This window comes from Cyprinus carpio, chromosome A4, assembly GCF_018340385.1.
Source record: "Cyprinus carpio isolate SPL01 chromosome A4, ASM1834038v1, whole genome shotgun sequence".
Lineage (NCBI taxonomy): Eukaryota > Metazoa > Chordata > Actinopteri > Cypriniformes > Cyprinidae > Cyprinus > Cyprinus carpio.
Genome location: NC_056575.1, coordinates 35797795 through 35811469, shown reverse-complemented (window position 1 = coordinate 35811469; position 13675 = coordinate 35797795). Strand labels below are relative to the sequence as shown.

At 43.3% G+C, this 13675-nt stretch overlaps 1 long non-coding RNA gene across 1 annotated transcript; it reads left to right on the top strand.

The window, feature by feature from the left end:
* Positions 1-2203: 2203 nt before the first annotated feature.
* Positions 2204-5634, top strand: LOC122140823. The gene is made up of 2 exons (XR_006157399.1): positions 2204-3787; positions 4450-5634. It is a non-coding gene; the product is annotated as an uncharacterized LOC122140823 (long non-coding RNA).
* Positions 5635-13675: the final 8041 nt, after the last annotated feature.

The window sequence follows — 13675 nt, the reverse complement described above, 5'->3', positions numbered from 1 at the left end:
TTAAAAGGCTTTTACAATCCACTTTGAGTCGTAATTCACAATAATCATTAATTCAATAATAAAAAAAAACAATGTGTTTTATTTTAATGTGTATTTGCTGTTGCTTAAATAATAATAATAATAATAATAAATAAACCTTAAATGTATAGTCATTGTTTTTTTGTTTGTTTTTTTTCCTCATGATAATATATAGCACTGGAAAAAATTATAAGACCACTGCAAAATTATCAGTTTCTCTGGTTTTATTATTTATAAGTATGTTTTTGAGAAAAAAAAATATTTTTGTTTTGTTCTATAAACTACTGCCTACATTTTCCCTAAATTCCAAATAAACATACTGTTGTTTAAAGAAAATGCAGAAAATGACAACTGGTCAAAAAAACAACAAGAAAAAAAAGAAAAAAAAAGAAACCTCAAATAATGCAAAGAAAACATTCAGATTCATTTTAGATTAACTTTTATATTCAATGTTTATTTTTTTTGTTTGCAGTGTTTTATGTAAGAAATATGTATTTGATGGATATTTGATGGAATGTCCCTGATTTTCAGTTAAAGCTTTCATGCGTCTTGGCATGCTTTCCACCAGTCTTTGACATTACTGTTGGGTGACTTTATGCAACTCTTGGCGTAAAAATTTAAGCAACTCTGCTTTGTTTGATGGCTTGTGACCATCCATATTCCTCTTGATCATATTCCAAAGGATTTCACTGGGGTTCAGGTTCTGAGATTGAGCTGGCGATGACAGGGTCTTGATCTGGTGGTCCTCCACCCCCACCTTGGTTGACCTGGCTGTGTGGCATGTACTGTAGCATTGTCTTGTTGGAAAAAAAACAATCCTCAGAGTTGGGGAACATTTGCAGAGCATTTGCAAAGAAGCAAGTTTTCTTCCAGGACAACGTTGTAGATTGCTTGATTCATGTGGCCTTCACAAAGACAAATGCCTTGTTGAAGTTCCCCTAGATCATCACTGATCCTCCACCAAATTTCACAGTGGTTGCGAGTCACTGTGGCTTTTAAGCCTTTCCAGATCTCCGTCTGAACATTAGATGACCAGGGTCCTCATTTATAAAATGCTGTGTAAAAATCGTCTTAAATTTTATCTAAGATCATTTCTGAAATTTGCGTACATGTGATTCAGTGAAAACAAACGCACACACAAAAAATGTGCGTACACCTCTTTTCCAGATGTGAGATCTATAAGTCTCAAATGATCTTAAAAATGCACACAGCTGCACTGTTCAAATCTCCACCTTGTAAATGCCCCATAATAAATGTCATTACCATATAAAAGAGCACAAGTCTATGTCTGAATTTCTATGCTTGAAAATGACGAGCACAAAAAAATTGAGGTCCTGCTGGCAGAGGTAAAGGTTCATGCGGGGACGCTTTTTGGGAGCCTCTCCAATGGGATTTCACACAAAACAAAGTTGGATTTGGCTGATGTTTATTTTCATTTTAGCAGTGTAGAAGTTGTTGATGTTTAAAATAAGTAAAGTATGTTATTTTATTATATGTTTTGTATATGTTATTGCACAACATGTTCTTATAGGCTACACAGATAAAACTGTTGGAGAAGTGTTTCTGAAATGTTTTTTTTTTTTTTTTTTCTATTTTATGCATAAGTAGTAAATGTAGACTTCACAAGTTATCTTGTAGAATAAACTGTGGACAGAAAGCATGTAAAGAACTAATAACATTACTAAAAAGGTCAGTTTAATCTTGCAAAAACTCCCATTAATAAAAAATTGTCTGACTACACTGGACAATTAATCCCTTACACTTTATCTCTGTTGTTTAATATGAATTCGGTGCTTGAACATACAGTACACCACTTTTATTATTATTGCAGCTCAGATATTCAAATAGCTACAGTACTCCGACTTTTCCACAAGGAAAAGTGTGTATGCCTGCTCAGACCCTGACATGGTGGTAAGTACTTTCATGTTAAAGACCATTTCTATAACTAAAAACTTTGCTGTGGATTTTAGCATACGCACACTCTAAGATCAAATCTGTGTGTACGCACAATTTATAAATGAGGACCCAGGTGTTGGACAAAGCTGAAAATTGGACTCAACAGAGAAACTGACTTTACTTTAGTCCTCTACAGTCCAGTCCTTATAGTCTTTTGCCAACTTCAGCCTCGCTCTTCTTTGCTTTTCATTGATAAAGGGCTTTTTTTTCTAGCTTTGCACGACTTCAGCCCTGCCCCTTAGAGCATGTTTCAACCTGTCCTTGCTCTACACTTCACCCCATCTGTGTCATGTTTATGGTCTGTTCTGGTTTAGATTTTCCTGTGTTTCTGTTCTACCTTCTTTGACCTAGTTTGCCTTAGTCCCCCTGATTAGTTCATTCTGTTCACCTGTATTGATTAATCATCTCGTTTGCTCCTTTGTTTCCCTGTCTTTATAAGCCTTCAGTTTCTGTCTGTTCTTTGTCCTGGATTAATGTTGATTTAATGGTACACATGTGTTGATACTATTTAGCGTGCCTGTTCTTTTTGTTAAAGTGGAATTAAAGTGTATTTTGGTTACTCCTTCTTTGTGCGCTATCTAAAACCACATACCGTGACAATCTGCAATTTACCATTCTTTTTGTAGGTCACTTGATGTCCTTCTACGGTTGTTGAGTGACATTTAAATGAAGTGGCGGTCATCCCGGTCAAAGGAAAGTTATTTTCTTTTTTTTCTTTCTCAGTTTTTCATTTCCTCTGCCAGTCTATATCTTTGTCCCCAATGTCTGCAGCATGATGTTCTTTTTATGAACAGCTGTCTTTGAAATGGACGGAAGCAACCTGACGCTCACTGTTTCCCTCTGCCAGTAAAGCCAGAACTGAACCCTTCTTTTCCTCACTCAAAACATTTAAACTCTTTTGGCATGGGCAGTAATTATTTGTTTCCAATTACTTTTGAGTTACTACTAGCACTGTTTTTGCCATCCATCTGGTCCTATTGCTAGAGGAAAATGATGACCTTGTTTTCCTCATCAGTAAGATAAAATTTGGTTGAGATGATCACCTATAGTAGTTCAAACTGAAAAACCCTGGAATGGAATTGCTGCTATACATGTAGAGATTATTATTTAAGAAAAAAATAGGAGAAAAATCGGTCTTTTAATTTTTTTTTTTTTTTTTTTTTTTTTGTGGTCCCATAGCTGTATGTATGTATTTCTTTTCTTTCCTTTTTAATTTCTTCTTCTTTTTTAATAATACAACAACAACTACTACTACTAGTAGTAGCATTGTTATAACCTTAGCTTTATCATAATAATTAATCAACCTTTTTAATTGTTTTTATTATTATTATTATTATTTTGCTATTCTAATAATAATTATTTTTATTATTTATTAATTTTTTATTGATATTTATTGATATTTGGATACAGTGACTCCTTTGGGCAATCTTTTCCAGAAATCCAACCTGGAATTTCTTGAATTGCAGAATTCTGACCAAACGTGGTTTATTTGAATTGGAGTGAAGGTTCATTTCACAGGCACAGTAACTAGAGTGTAAGATTTTACTGTTTAATAGATCACATTGTTTCCAGTACTGCACTCACCTTTTTCTGCAGCGTTCCATCTCTGTTTGTCCAAAGCATATGAGAGAACATTGATCTGCTCTTTCTTCTAGACCTCTGATAAACCCCAGCACCCCTCTCTGTAGAGAAGTGAACTGTTGACATGATCAGCAGATGGACATGACTGTTTGGTTAATGATTACAGGAGATGTTATAACATTGGCTTCACTTACCTGTGAGCAAAGTGCCAGTGACACAAACAACAGCACAGGTATATGTCATCTCTGTATCTCTTACTCTTGTTGTTTATAAAAAGATCCTGTTTTCACATGTTGCAGAGATGATTTATTTGTATTAATATGCATTGTATTTTGTTAGACTATGCATATGACCAGGGCCATTTGTCACATCTTTGAATATTTCTAGTTTTCTTATTATTGTTGTTGTTTTTTATTTATTTATTTTAATTTCTGTAAAAGCTTGTCACACTATATGGAATTATAATGATCAGTCTGCTATTAACTGACTTATTATTATGTATTATTACTAAAAAAAGAAACATTTTCATATAAAATATATGAAATGAAAGGTAGTATACAAATAAATGACAAACCATAATTTTTTCAGAAATTATAAAATTAAAAATAAAATTTATATGGTAACTTGTCCTGAACTGACATTTATGCAAACTTTCTTGTTAATATTAATATTCTTGATCCCAGTTACACCTTTCAGTTAAAGTCTACCTCCATTATATGGTTCGAGCCCTGGTCTCTTTTAGACTAAAAAGACACTTATTTTCTTTTGCCAAAAGCATAAAACAATTAATTGTTTTTTCTTCTTTTTTTTCCCTTTCTTATATATATATATTGTGACGGATTGGCTGCCTTCCCCTAAATATCATCATCACCCCGTCTCACTGCCCTTCACCAGATTCCTGACAGGAGTGGGTGTGTGAAAGAGGAGGGACGCAGAAACAGCCGATCTGGCAGCGTGTAATGAGGCACACCTGAAGTGAATGGAGCCTAATCACCGCCGCTGTTAAAAGCTGAGCGCGCCTCTCCTCAAGAGAACGGTACGCGAGCCGTTGGACCTGCTGTTTTGAATGGGACTGCACCCTTGACGTGGTCGATGGGCCTGGAGGCTGGGCTGTTATTCTCCCCCCAAGCGCCGTGGGCCAGGAAAAATGAGTCACTCTGACAAAGCCGCCACCCATTGCGCCCTGGACCAGAGAGGGGAGCACGTGCAGCCGCCGGACTCGGGCCTCTACCTGGACCCCAACTTTCTAAACATTGACCTTCCTTCACAATTCCCTGGCTCAACAAGGACACCAGATCCCCTGTTTATTTTGGACACTATTTCCCCTCAGAACCCTTTAATCCCATTTTGGATATTTTGTGTGATTCTGTTAAATAAAATCCACTGTGTCTGACGTTTGCTCTTCTATCTCTCTCTCTGGCATTTGAACTGTTGACGCGCCGGCATGGCATTAAGGTACCGGTCGGAGTGGATTGCTCCGTTGAGGAATGTAGCCTCGCAGTTGGAGAGGTTGTTGGAGATAACTGTAATAAGTTGGCATCGAGAATGAATAGTGCAATTGTACTGTTTTTGGAGACGACTGAAAAGGTTAACCAAGTCATTGAACTAGGAATTGTGATCAAAGACCTACACATTGGAGTTTTTCCGCTTGTCAATCTGGCCAAAAAAGTAGTGATTTCAAATGTTCCCCCATTCATCAGCGATGAGGTTATAGAACGCAAATTAGCAAGACATCGGCAAATTTTTTCAACATTAAAAAAGTTTTCACTTTAAATCTGAATGGGGCAAGGGATATTAAGAAAAGGAGTCAATTTTTCCAGTTAATGAAATTGAAAGGAATAGATATAGCTTTTGCTCATAGCAATGCTTTCAATTAAGTAAATTGGAAAAGAGAATGGGAGGGTTTGGTTATCCGGAGTCATAAGAGCAGTACAAGTGCTGATATAGGAGTCTTCTTTGCAAATAGATTTTTGCCAATCTTATATGAGGTGGAGGAAATTGTAGAAGGAAGACTGTTAAAGGTTACTGCTAAATTTGATGTTGCAAATTTTGTTTTAATAAATGTGTATGCTCCAGTTATGGCAACTCAGAGATTGTTGTTATTAGAGACACTGTCAAATACAATACATAATTGTGATTCTGAACATTATCTCCTGGTTGCAGGAGATTTTAATTGTACGAGCAATGATAAAGATAGGAATCATCTAGAGCTGCATACAGCTTCTAGGTTTTCCTTGATCTGGGTGATTGAACCCATTGATTTAGTGGATGTGTGGAGAAACATAAATTATAATATTAAACAATACACATGGTTACAAATAAGGAAAAGTGGACTTTCAATGGCAAGGCTGGATCGTTTGTATTGTTTTAAACCAATTACAAATGGTAAAATCATGTTGTATTAATTCTGTGTGTTTTTTTGATCATTCCATGGTGAATGCAAATGTTTTTATACGGTTTTTAAAAATTAAAAGTGCTTATTGGATTTTTAATAGTGCTTTGTTACAAGATTTGCATTTTAAGCAGTGTTTTGAGTTTTTCTGGAAGGAATGGAGAGGAAAGAAAACAATATTTTCAAGTGTGCAGCAATGGTGGGATCTGGGTAAAAAGCAAATACAGCAACTATGTGTGCAGTACAATTTCAATGTCACCCAGAATTTGGTTGAAAAAATGAGAGCTCTGGAAAATTATATTGTAGAGCTTCAAAATATACCTGATTTGTCTGGAAATCAAGTGAAATCTCTCATTGGAAAGAAAGCAGAATTAAGAGATCTGCTGGGTCGCAAGTACACGGGGTATTGATCAGATCTCATTTTCAGAATTTCTTCTGAAATGGATGCTCGGTCTAAGTTTTTTTTTCAGCCTGGAGAAGAAAAATGGCCAAAGCAGAATCATTCACTGTCTTCGGGCAGCCAGTGGGCAAGAGCTCACAGAAACTGCTGATGTATGCAGGAGGGCTGCTGAGTTTTATAAAGAGTTATTTAAATGCGAGTATGCAGAAGACTATGAGCTTTTGCAGGATTTTCTCAGAGGCCTACCTCAAGTGCAGGAGGAGGCAAAAGAAGAGTTGGTGAGCCAACTATTTCCGAGAGAATTACGTGCAGCTTTAATGAGCATGGAGAATAGTCAGGCTCCAGGGTTAGATGGTCTAACTGTTGATTTCTATAAAGCTTTCTGGGATCTGTTAGGCAATGACGGGCAGATCTATTTTAGACAACATTGGACTAATTAGAGATATTTTTGATATAGTCAAGATTACAGGTCAAAATTTTGGGTTGATCTCATTAGATCAAGAAAAGGCCTTTGACCAAATTGAGCACCAATATTTATGGAATATACAGTACTTGAGAGTTTTGGTTTCCTCCAAATTTTATTGAAATGGTTAAAGTATTGTATGGTGACATTGAAAGTGTAGTAAAGGTCAATGGTGTCTTAAGTGCCCCCTTAAAGTTTAGAAGGGGGATTATGCAAGACTGTTCAATGTCAGGAATGTTGTATTCAATAGCAATTGAACCGTTTTTATGTAAATTGAGAAAAACTTTAGAAGAAGTGTTACTGTCTTGAGAACAGGAGTTCCCCTTCGAGGGAACCTCGAACTGCGTCGACCGACACTTTGGGGAAATGCCCCTCAGCGTAGCGCCTCTGAAGTATGAATGAAACTAAGCCAATCCTGATTGGTGTTGCGTCATGACGTAATGTGTGACGGCATAAGCGGAAGCTACAAAAGGACGGCGGCACACAACAGAGATATCTTTTGTTCTTCAGCAAAGCGCTCTCAGTCTCTTGTCTGTCTTATTTGGTGTTGTATTGTCTCAGTCACAAGCATATATTATAAGCATGGCGAGCTCAAGCAGTTACACGAGGTGTGTGCATCCCTGCCCACGTTATATTTTGGGTGGAGACACACATCGTATGTGTGTACACTGTTTGGGAGTGCAGCACGCGCAGGCAGCTCTCGAGGGGGCTGCTTGCGAGGATTGTGAGAGATTACCAATCCGTGTGCTGTGCTCCCGCCTGGCTATTTTCAACGAAGACGGCCAGGCTCGCGAGCCCCGTGGTGCGGGACCCCCGTCTGCTGAACGGCAACGCTCTTCATGGGGCTCGCAGATGGATTTGGCGGAGGATCCCGAGACTGCCGAGGCACGCTCTCGCGATTCATCCGCCAGTTCCGATGCTCTCCCGCCTCGCGCGGAAGCCCGCCCCGCGGCTTCTTCCGCACGAGTGGAGAGCCCGATGCTTGAGCTGTCTGCTTCCGAGGAAGTAGACGTGCTCAGCATCGAGGGCGGGGATTTTGGGGATGACTCGCCACCCCATGTCCCCGCATATGAGGAGCTTCTAGAGGTTGTCTCTCGTGCGGTGGCCCGTCTTAATATCAGTTGGACACATGAGAGGCAGGAAACGCTTATTAAAAGCAAGTTGGACGAGCGTTTCCTGCAGCACAGAGAGCAACTTCATCATCGGGGTTTACCGTTCTTTCCCGATTTACACAACGAGTTCTAACCCCCCTGTGCTAAACTATAGTGATATTTTGTGGGGGCGAGAGAATGGTTATGGGATGATACCTCGGGTGGAACAGCCGCTTGCCACCTATTTAGCCCCCGAGTCTGCATCATCCCTAAAAACCCCGGTGCTGCCCACTAAACCGTGCCGTGTTACATCTACGTTAGTGGGCAGGGCTTATTTTGCTGCGGGTCGGGCTGGTGCTAGTCTGCATACAATGGCGGTACTACAAGCGTACCAGGCCGACCTTCTTAAGGATATTGATGAGGGCGAGGGCCCGACTCCGGAAGATATTGCGGAGTTGAGGAAGGCTGCAGATCTGTCTCTCCGAGTTACCAAGGAAACAGCCCGCGCTGTCAGCCTTTCCATGGCGGCGATGGTGGTCTCGGAGAGACACCTATGGTTAAATCTGTCGGGCATCAGGGAGAAAGACAGGGCTTTCCTCCTCGATGCCCCGATTTTGCCTTCTGGCCTGTTCGGTGACTCAGTTAATATCGTCGTCGACAGGTTTCAGGAGGCAAAGAAACAGTCTGCAGCCTTCAGGCAATACCCCCCTCGCCGCTCGAAGCCTAAGAAGCCTGCCCCAAGCGGGCAGCCACAGCCATCCGCCAGCTCCTCCACCTACAGACAGGCGCAAAAAAACAGGCTGCTTGAGGGGGGCTCTAGAAGCGACACTCTCAGCCGAGGCCTCAGCCTAAGCAGGGCGACCTGAGGGCCATCCTGCAGGTGAAGAAGGCTTCAACAGGGAGGTCCTAGCCAGCCTATGTCCTCTGCGGGCGGCCCCACCCGTGGGGGGGTGATCGAGGTCGCCTCCTCCACGGAGCCCGCAGGAAATCGATGTCGACTTCCCGCCGTCAAGTGCGCTTCGGGACGAATCAGTTTCCAGCAAACGCGCCCTGCACTGTCCGCCCCACAGGCTTGCGGCCAGGCAGCATTCGCGTCCGCACATCGAGAATCGTTTTCGGTCGAACCCTGCCGGAGATCCGCTTCAGGGGGCCAAGAATGAATCCCGATTAATACCCAAAGCCAGCCTCGAGAGGCTGGTACCCTTAGTAGAGTATTTCGATGCATGGAAAAATCTCACGAATATTTCTCCTTGGGTTCTGCGCACCATTCAAAAGGGGTACAGACTACAGTTCGGTTGCCGCCCGCCAAAGTTCAACGGGGTGGTCGGGACTGTATTCGACCCAGAGCAGAGTCGGGTATTGGAACAAGAAGTAGCTCTCTGCTGGTAAAGGAGGCTATAGAACGTATTCCTCCTCCAGACAGGGAGTCCGGGTTTTACAGCCGCTACTTCGTAGTTCCCAAGAAGGATGGGGGTTGCGTCCAATAATAGATCTCAGGCACTTGAATCGGTCTCTGAGGAGGTTCAGATTCAAGATGCTCACTATTCCCATCATTGTGAACCAAATTCAATCCGAGGATTGGTTTGTCATGATAGATCTGAAGGACGCATACTTCCACATTTCCATCCTTCCATCTCACAGGAAGTTCCTGAGGTTCGCTTTCGGGGGCGAGGTGTACCAATATCGGGTTCTTCCATTCGGCCTAGCTCTCTCCCCTCGCACATTTACAAAATGTATGGATGCGATTCTAGCACCGCTGAGGCTTCAGGGTTTCAGGGTCCTCAATTACATTGACGACTGGCTGATTCTAGCCCAGTCACAAGAGCTGGCAGTTCAGCATTGAAATGTTTCCTTGCCCACATCCAGAGCCTGGGGTTGAGACTCAACACGAAAAAGAGTGTGTTGGCACCAGCCCAGAGAACCACGTTCCTGGGAGTGGTGTTGTGTTGGGTCAAGATGAGGGCACAGTTGTCTCCTGCACGGATCGAATCCATCCTGGCCACGGTGACCAGGATAAAGCTAGGCCAGGCCATCACTGTTAAAACATTTTCAGAGAGTGTTAGGTCTCATGGCAGCAGCATCCAATATCACTCCATTCGGTCTCCTGCACATGAGGCCCTTGCAGTGATGGTTGAAGACCAAGGGGTTCTCCCCGAGGGGAAACCCGTTTCGCTTGATCAGGGTTACGCGCAGATGCCTTCGTTCCCTATCTATGTGGAAGAGAGCTTGGTTTCTGTCCCGAGGTCCCGTGCTGGGAGCGTCATGTCACCGGAAAAGCCATCTCGACAGACGCCTCCCTCACGGGCTGGGGCGCGGTCATGGACGGCCGCATTACGAGAGCTATGGCAAGACTGTCATTCCTCCTGGCATATAAACTGCCTGGAGATGTTGGCGGTGTTCCGAGCTCTGAGGAGCTTTCTGCCGGACCTCAAGGGTCATCACGTCCTTGTGAGGACAGACAATATGTCGGTGGTGGCCTATATAAACCATCAAGGGGGTCTGAGGTCTAGCCCTCTATGCAGACTGGCGCATCAGATCCTCCTGTGGTCCCAGGGCAAATTGTTGTCTCTCAGAGCAACATACATCCCAGTGAATCAGAATCAGGGAGCAGACATCCTGTCGAGGCAGGGGCTGAGGCCAGGGGAATGGAGACTCCATCCCGAGGTGGTGGAGTCAATATGTCAGAGGTTCAGCCCAGTGGAAGTGGATCTATTCGCGTCTCGGGAGATGACTCACTGTCCACTGTGGTTCTCCCTCACACATCCAGCCCCACTGGGGTTGGATGCCATGGTACAGACGTGGCCGAGGCTGCATCTGTATGCTTTTCCCCCGATCGCTCTGCTCCCGGGAGTTCGTCGCAACGGCATCAGTCTATTATTGGTAGCCCCATTGTGGCCGGCCCGAGTATGGCTCTCAGACATAATATTACTCCTGGACGGCCCTCCATGGGAGCTTGCCGTCAGGAGGGACCTGCTGACACAGGCAGAGGGCTCAATATTTCACCCTCGGCCCGAACTATGGAAACTGTGGGTCTGGCCCCTGAGGCGGCACAGTACCGAGAGGCCGGCCTGTCAGCAGGAGTAGTGGAGACCATACTCAGCTCTAGAGCTCCTTCCACCAGGAAATTGTACGGCCTAAAATGGAATGTTTTCACCATTTGGTGCAGAGAGCGTGAGGTGGACCCAGTTAACTGCCCAGTGGCTTCAGTGCTGGAGTTCCTCCAAGATCGCTTCTCGGCTGGTCTTACCCCGTCTACTCTCAAGGTGTACGTGTCTGCCATTTCGGCTTTCCATGCTCCTCTGAGTGATGGGCCTCTTGGGAGACAGCCGTTGGTCGTACGTTTCCTCCGTGGGGCTTGGAGGATGAGACCTGCGGCTCGTTCCAAGGTTCCCTCTTGGGACCTGGCGGTGGTTTTCGAAGGGTTGGTTGAGGCCCCCTTCGAACCGCTGGAGTCGGCTGAGGCCAAGAACCTTTCCCTAAAGGTGGCTTTCTTGTTGGCCATTACCTCTCTGAGGAGGGTAGGAGATCTCCAGGCACTCTCTATATCTAATGGGTGCCTGAGTTTGCTCCAGGCGACATCAAAGCCATCCAACATCCTAGGCCGGGCTATTTGCCCAAGGTGCCGTCTAACGTGGCACGGCCTACGGTTCTGCAGGCTTGTCATCCTCCGCCTCATGTGACGGCGGATGAAGAGAGACTTCACCTACTCTGCCCTGTCAGAGCTCTCAAGATATATATCCAGAGGTCCTCCTCATGGCGGAAGTCAGACCAGTTGTTAGTGTGTTTCGGGTCGCCCAAGAAGGGGCTTCCTGCTTCCAAACAGACCATTAGCAACTGGATTGTCCAAGCTATATCTATGGCCTACCAGGTGCGCAAATTGCCTTCACCTCTGGCCATGAGGGCTCACTCTACCAGAGGCATGGCGTCCTCTAGAGCCCTCCTTTCAGGGGTCCCAATCCAAGAGGTCTGCGATGCAGCAGGATGGGCCACCCCTCACACCTTTATTAGATTTTACAGCCTGGACATTCCATCGACACCTGGCACCCGTGTGCTCTCGTCCTAAGTGTGCCTGTGTGCAGCTTCACACTAGGACAAGCAGGGCTCGTTGTGGCATAGAGGGTACTCGTTCCCCAAAGTGTCGGTCGACGCAGTTCGAGGCTCCCTCGAAGGGGAACGTCTCGGGTTACGACTGTATCCCTTGTTCCCTGAGAAAGGGAACGAGAACTCCGTCCCTTCGCCACACCTCCCCCTGCCTGGGAGCGCTTGCTTCATCACAGAAGCTATCTCTGTTGTGTGCCGGCGTCCTTTTGTAGCTTCCGCTTATGCCGTCACACATTACATCATGACGCAACACCAATCAGGATTGGCTTAGTTTCATTCATACTTCAGAGGCGCTACGCTGAGGGGCATTTCCCCAAAGTGTCGGTCGACGCAGTTTTCGTTCCCTTTCTCAGGGAACAAGGGTTACAGTCGTAACCCGAGACGTTTTATTTATCTGCCTATGCAGATGTAATGGTAGTGGTCAAGGGAAATACTGGTGTGGAAAAGGTTAAAGGGATAGTGGAAATTTATGGTAAAAGTGTCTCCAACAAAAGTGAATAGGTCTACATTTGCAGCTTTACAAGTAGGTATGTGGACCCAAGGAAAACCAAGTTTGCCAGGCGGACTGTCATGGGTTACTGAGGGTGTTAAATATTTGGGATTTTTTTTTTTTTTTTTTTTTTAGGAAAAGAACATTTTGTTATGAATAATTGGGATGGGGTTTTGGAAATGGTTGAAGGAAAATTAAAAAAAAAATGGAAGTGGCTTCTGCCACGAATGTCATATAGAGGACATACTTTAATTATTACCAATTTGGTAGCAGCAACTTTATGGCATCGTCTGGCAGTACTTGAGCCACCTGCAGGTCTTTTATCAAGAGTTCAAGCTTTAATTGTTGTTTTTTTTTTTTTTTTTTTGGAATAACATGCACTGGGTACCACAATGTGTTTTATATTTAACAAGGGATGAGGGTGGGCAGGGTCTTCTGCATCTAGAAAGCCATAAAACAGCTTTTAGATTACAGTTAAAAAAAAAAAAAAAAAAATGTTCAGAGAAATTCATGGATAGCAGGGATAAGTCTTATTTTGGAAAAAGCGGGAGGTTTGGAACTAAATAAAAATTTGTTTTGGACTAAATGTGAAACGGGAGACATAAAATAACTTCCCTTTTACTACCGCAGTGTCCTTAAGTCATTAGTAAGAACTGCAAAGACTATGTCTATGCCATCACTTCATTGGTTTACTTGAAGAACCTTTAATCAAAGGTGCAAGGCTGGATGTTGCTGAACAGATAATGCCTGGAATGACAAGAATCCTAATAACCGCAAAAATGATTACTTTGAGACAGTTACTGGATGTTGTTGGAAATGGCTTTGCAAATGTTGATGCTGTGGCACAATGATTGGGTGAAAAGTGAAATTTTTTCAAATATGGAAATTTTATCAACTTTTTCAGAAGAAGAATATCATCATGAATTACTTGTGTCTAAAAGGCTAGAGGGGTTTTATTTTTGTTCTGTAAATGGAAAAAAGTTGTATGAAATGGTAGAAACGCCATGAGCTGCTCATTTTGGGGTTGAAACTAACTGTAAACCTGTGTGGAGAAGTATGTATAAGCCACCATTGACTAAATCTAATGGGGATTTTCAGTGGAGGATATTGCATGGTATTGTTGCTGTGAATGCATTTGTTAGCATAATTAATCTATCAGTTGATAGTAAATGTCCTTTTTGTG